Source organism: Zingiber officinale, chromosome 2B, assembly GCF_018446385.1.
Source record: "Zingiber officinale cultivar Zhangliang chromosome 2B, Zo_v1.1, whole genome shotgun sequence".
Classification (NCBI taxonomy): domain Eukaryota; kingdom Viridiplantae; phylum Streptophyta; class Magnoliopsida; order Zingiberales; family Zingiberaceae; genus Zingiber; species Zingiber officinale.
The window spans coordinates 75,537,443-75,543,935 of NC_055989.1; positions in this window are offsets into that span (position 1 = coordinate 75,537,443).

Below are 6,493 nucleotides of genomic sequence, written 5' to 3' on the forward strand. Positions count from 1 at the left end.
TCGATCCATGTATCCAAGCCATGAGGCTTTAAATTCTGACCTGTATCCTTGGCTGACACATCTCAACCTGTACGTTTTACCGATCCATATATTCGGGCCATAAGGCCTTAAATCCTGACCTGTATCCTTGGCTGACACATCCCGACCTGTACGATGCATCGATCTATGTATTCGGGCCATAAGACTTTAAATCCTGACCTGTATCCTTGGCTAACACCTCCCGACCTGTGTGTTTCCTCGATCCAAGTATCCTGTGTCCGCTTATCTCGAATTCTAATCTATACTCTTTGATTCCTCTATCCTTGGTACCTTCTAAGTCAGTACCCTCTACTCCCACAGAATTATGGAATGAGCGTAAGCCTAGTTTGAAAAACATTCGGATTTGGGGTAGTCCAGCACATGTGCTGAAGGGAGACGCTGATAAGTTGGAATCATGTACAAAAGTTCGCTTGTTCGTGAGATATCCTAGAGGAACGAAAGGTTGTTTATTTTATAGTCCTAAAGATTAGAAGGTCATTGTTATCACCAATATCCATTTTTTATAAGAGGACTATATAATGAACCACAAGCCCATGAGTAAAATTATTCTTGAGGAAATAAGAGAGGACACTTCTACTTTAGTACCAACGGTACAAGATGAGATACCACAAGTAACTGCAACATGTGTCACAAATGATGCACAATTACAGGTAATGTCTCGTCGTAGTGGGAGGGTTGTTAGGCAACTTGATAGATTCATATTTTTGGAAGAGTCTTTGGACTTGATCCCTGGTGAACATGAAGCTGATCCCTGGACATATGATCAAGCACTCCAAGATAAAAATGCATCATCTTGGCAAATGGATGTCAAGACAGCTTTTCTTAACAGAAGTCTTGAAGAAAACATCCATATGAAGCAACCAGAGGGGTTCATTGCAAAGGGCAAAGAGCATATAGTTTGTAAGCTCAATCGGTCCATTTATGGACTGAAGCAAGCTTCAAGATCTTGGAACATCCAATTTGATGAAATGATCCAGTCTTATGGATTCATTCAGTATCCGGATGAGTCTTGTGTATATAAGAAAAGTGACGGAAATGTGGTTGTATTTCTTGTACTATACGTAGATGACATTCTGCTCATTGGCAATAATGTCAAAGTGCTATCAGACGTAAGGGTATGGTTGTCCAAACAGTTCGATATGAAGAACTTGGGAGAATGTGGATATATTCTTGGGATCAAAGTAATAAGGGATCACAATAAAAGGATGTTGTGCTTATCCCAAGTTTCATACATCGATACTATCCTAGCTTGTTTTAGCATGCAAAACTCCAAGAAAGGTTTTCTATCTTTTCGGTATAGAGTACCTTTATCTAAAGAAATGCCTCCTAAGACATCAAAGGAGATAGAGGACATGAAGGTAGTTCCTTATGCTTCAGCTGTAGGAAGCCTAATGTATGCGATGTTATGTACGAGACCAGATATCTGTTTTACCGTAGGCATGGTTAGCAGATATCAAAGTAATCCAGGATAGGGAGATTGGATTGCCTTAAAGCATATATTAAAGTACTTGAGAAGGACTAGAGATTATATGTTGGTTTACCAGGTAGATGATTTGCTCCCTATGGGTTACACGGATTCGGACTTCCAATCAAATAGGGGCAATAGTAAATCAACCTCGAGGTATGTGTTTACTTTGGGAGGTGGAGCCATAGCATGGAGGAGTGTTAAGTAGAAATGTGTTTCAGACTCCATCATGGAACCTGAGTATGTGGGAGCCTCTGAGGCAACCAAAGAAGCTGTATGACTTAGAAACTTTTTAATATACTTAGATGCGATTCCTGGTTTGCCCAAAGTTATCACAGTTTATTGTGATAACAGTGGTGTAGTAGCAAACTCGAAGGAACCACGAGCCCATAAGGCAAGTAAACACGTTGAGCGCAAGTACCACCTGATATGAGACATCGTAAAATGAGGGGAGGTTGTTGTCGCGAAGATTACATCAGCAGATAACTTGACAGATCCTTTCACTTAGGCCCTTCCAGCGAGAGCTTTTGATAGACGTGTTGAGGGGATGAGAATCAGATGTATGACAACATTTATGACAACATAGTCTTTTAGTATAAGTGGGAGATTGTTGGGATGTATACTATAAGCCTAGCTTTTGTATGAACATCTGTTTTTAAATACTTTGAAATGAGAATCACTTTGGTTAAATGTTTGCATTTATATTTATATATATGTTAATGCAGTTGTTCATTTAATTTATATTGTAGATAACATGGTGTGTGGTGCCACACAGAAGATCATGTTATCGCTTCCTTATAAATTATAAATAGTAGCTCACAACTAAGATGGATTGGGACAAACCATTGGAATAGTTGTTGTGTAATTTGGTATTAATCTATCTTGACTATAAAATTACACTAGTACACTATGTGTGTATTGAGCAAGACGGTTTGAGGTTGTTAGATTTATACTGACTATATAAAAGAACAAAGTCTCTGTTATTATGAATGTGCACCTCTTAATCCATATATAATAACAAGTACACATACTTAGTATTTATTTCTTTAACTTATCAATAGGTGAGATTTATTCGTTAAATCAATAGACCCGATGAGTTGGGAAATAGTACTATTTATATGATGTATTGTTGATTATAGAAGGAATCTGTGCCCTAATTATTTAGGTTGATGATGCCCCCTTGAGGAGCTCATAAGGATTATCATATAAACCCTGCAGGTGGACTTAGTCCGACATGATAATAAAGTTGAGTGGTACTACTCTTGAATCAAATGTTAATTAATTGAGTTGTCAGTAACTCATTTAATTAATAGACATACGATATCTTAAACATAGGGAGATTAACACACTCATGATAAGAAAGAGTCCATATTGTAATATGGGATTGGTGCGGTAGTTCAATAATAACCCTTTAGTGATATGAGTTATTATTGATGGACTTAGGTTGGGTGTTCGGGGCGAACACAGGAAGCTCAAGCCCATCAGGAGGCCTAAACCAATTCCTCCTCTAGGTCCCTGTTGTAGCCTCTATATAAAGCCTCGCATCCACCCACCCATAACTTAGTTTGGTTTAACTTAACTTGGTTTAACTTGGTTTGGTTTAACTTAACTTTGTTTAACTTGGTTTTGGTTTGGTTTAGATTTTTTCTAAACAGAGTTCTGTTATTTTTCTTTCTTTGTAACCGACGGCAAAGGTTATAAAAAGGAGTAGGAGGTGCCCCCTAAAATCTAATTTTCTAATTGTCCACAAACCCCTTCTCCTCCTTGTGGTCGGCTCCCCTCCCCCTTCCTTGCTTAGGGTCGGCGCCCCTTTTCCCCTCCTCCTCCTTGCTTAGGGCCGACCCACCCCCACCCCCCCGTGGCTGGCGCCCCCTCCTCCTTGGTGGTCGGCGGATTAGAGAAGAAGAAGAGGAAGAAGATTAGAAGGTGCCCCATCCTAGAGCCTCCTTTTGTAGTCGGCGGTTTGGAAACTGAGAATAGAAGGAAGGTGGTGTTGTCTTGGTAGATCGTCGCCCACACAACGTCCAAGAAGAGGAGAGGAATACTGTAGAAGATCAAGATGTCTTTAGCTACAAAGGAAAGGTACAACTAATTTTTAATTCCATTGTGTAATTAGTTTCGTTTTTTTTGTATCATTTTTTAATATCAACACAAGAGGCTAGCGATCTTGTACTTCGATCAAGGTGTGCTTTGATCATTCAAGAACTAATTGCTTGATTGATCAAACACATATTTGATCGAACATACGGGTTGCTAGGAAAAGTTCTGTTCTTGTGTTCTTATACAATTTTTTTTGTACAGGGAAATTTAAACAGAACGGAATTCCAGCACCTTCACAAAGAACTAATAAATTTGATAATTAGACAAGTTGAATTAATTAGAATTTAAAGTATGATAATAAGTAGTTTAATACCGGTGTCGATGACAGAACATGTTCGACAGGGTACGGTCGGAATGCACGGCCAAGGCACGTGCGACCAGGGTACACACGACCAAGGCAAGCATGTCCAGGGCATGTGGTCAGGGAACGCGTGGCTAGGGCACGACCGGCATGTGTAGCCAAGGCATGGTCAACACGCATGGCCAGGGCATGGCCGGCACGCGTGGCTAGGACACGGTCGACATTGACAGGTCATTAAGGATCAATTGTGATAAAAAACTGCAGAACTTTATGCAAAGAGTAACCGCAGTTCGTCGAAGTCTAAACACTTCGACATCAAGTTTCTAGCAGCAAAAGAAAGAGCACATCAGCACCGATTCTATGTTGGCAGATCCACTTACTAAGTTTCTATGTTGGCACATCAAGTTTCATTTACTTGTTGTAAATATATGAATGCCCATCTTATGGAAGAAGTATACATTTAGTGGGAGTTAGTATTTATTTTATTGCTCTATATTTTTTAATAAAAATAAATATTTTATTTTGATTATTGTACGTACTTAAAGCTCAAAATATTCATGGGTATTTTGTTTGTTTAACACTTTGAAATAAAAATATCATGCTTTACTGCTGTTGTCTAACATATAATGTTTGTAAATATGATATAGATTCATTTTGGAATCACAAAGTTTGATTATTTTTTGCTATTGCAGTTCAACATAAAGTATTTTGTAAATATGATTAGACCCTTGTGGGTCACCTTTGGACTAGTTAGAAATTGACATGTATTGATTATATTTCATGTAATTTTCATACTATACATCCATATCTTAATCTATGTCATTAATAACATTGGTATTGTGATTACTGTTAGGGTTTGTTATAGTCATATATAGTAACTATACCTCTTTAGTCATATACCAATAAAGTTAATAGATTAGATTGTTTACAAGGAGTGTTTTAATTTGTGCCTATAAAGTTTGATATTACTGTTGATGTAAACTAAAGTTTCTCATATGTTGTACACAAATCATATGCAGCCCAAGTAGGAGATTGTTGGATTTTATTGTTAGGACCTTCGGATGCGGCTAGAGAGGGGGGGTGTGAATAGCCGACCCCAATTTCGCGTTTCTTCCTACGAATTAGGTTAGCGCAGCGGAAATAAAATAATAGAAACGAGAAGATCAAACCTTAGACGCAGCGATGTAACGAGGTTCGGAGATGATACTCCTACTCCTCGGCGTGTCCGTAAGGTGGACGAAGCCTATCAATCCGTCGGTGGATGAAACCCCGGATAACCGGCTAATATGAACTCCTTCTGGGTGGAGAAACCTCACCACAAAGTCTTTGCAACAGCAAAACAGAGGAGTACAACAATAGAGGAAGCAAACAAGAACAATAGAAATTGTAAACACACTTGCTTGCTTTCTCGTCGGAGTTCGTTGATGAAACAGCAGCTTCACGGCTCCAGCAGCTAGAAAACCAGCATGAAGCTTACGCGAAGCTTCAGCAAACCGAGAGCTCAGCAAAGCTCAAGAGGAATAAGAAGAATTAGCAGAAGCAGCTCTTCCAGTGTTGTTTTTCGTTCTTCACTGTAGAGGCCTTATATCATCTGGTATCTCCCTGCAACCTGTGAAGAAGAACAGACGAAAACAAACGAAGCAGAGATAGCCGTTGTGTCGCAACGGCTAGGCCTGGACCGATCAGGCACACTCCTGATCGGTCCAGGAGTGTTCTGATCGGTCTTGGGACCGATCAGCCAACTCTCTGTGAGAGTTGGCTTCGTCTCTGATCGGTCTGTGGACCGATCAGGACTCAGGTGGATCGGTCCACAGACCGATCCCCCCTCTTTCTTCTCCCGATCTTCTTCGCTTCTGATCGGTCACCAGACCGATCAGGTAATTCACAGAAACACTGTTTGGTTACTGATCGGTCACCAGACCGATCAGTCAACCAGCGTAACACTGGATCGTTCACCAGACCGATCCAGGTTTAGAGTTCCCAGCCCTAAACCCTACCTGGTCCTGAGAACAAGCTACCGAGCCCTCTCTGACCTAGTCCGGAGAACGAGCTGCCTAGCCCTCTCCGACTTCGTCCAGTCCAGAGAACGAGCTACCGAGCCCTCTCTGACCTAGTCCGGAGAACGAGCTGCCGAGCCCTCTCCGACTTCGTCCGGTCCAGAGAACGAGCTACCGAGCCCTCTCTGACCTAGTCCGGAGAACGAGCTACCAAGCCCTCTCCGACTTCCCATGCCAAGTTTCCATACTTGGACTTTTCCCGTGCCAAGCTCCCTGCTTGGACTTTTCCGTGCCAAGCTCCCTGCTTGGATTTTTCCGTGCCAAGTCTCCATACTTGGACTTTTCCGTGCTAAGTCTCCATACTTGGGCTTTTCCCGTGCCAAGCTCCCTGCTTGGACTTTTCCGTGCCAAGTCTCCATACTTGGACTTTTCCGTGCCAAGTCTCCATAGTTGGACTTTTCACCAGATGTCTGGTCAACCTTGACCTATCTGGATTTCCCTTGTCTGGCTTCACTCACCAGGACTTTCCAACTGCCTGGCTTCACTCACCAGGACTTTCCCTTGCCTGGCTTCACTCACCAGGACTTTCCA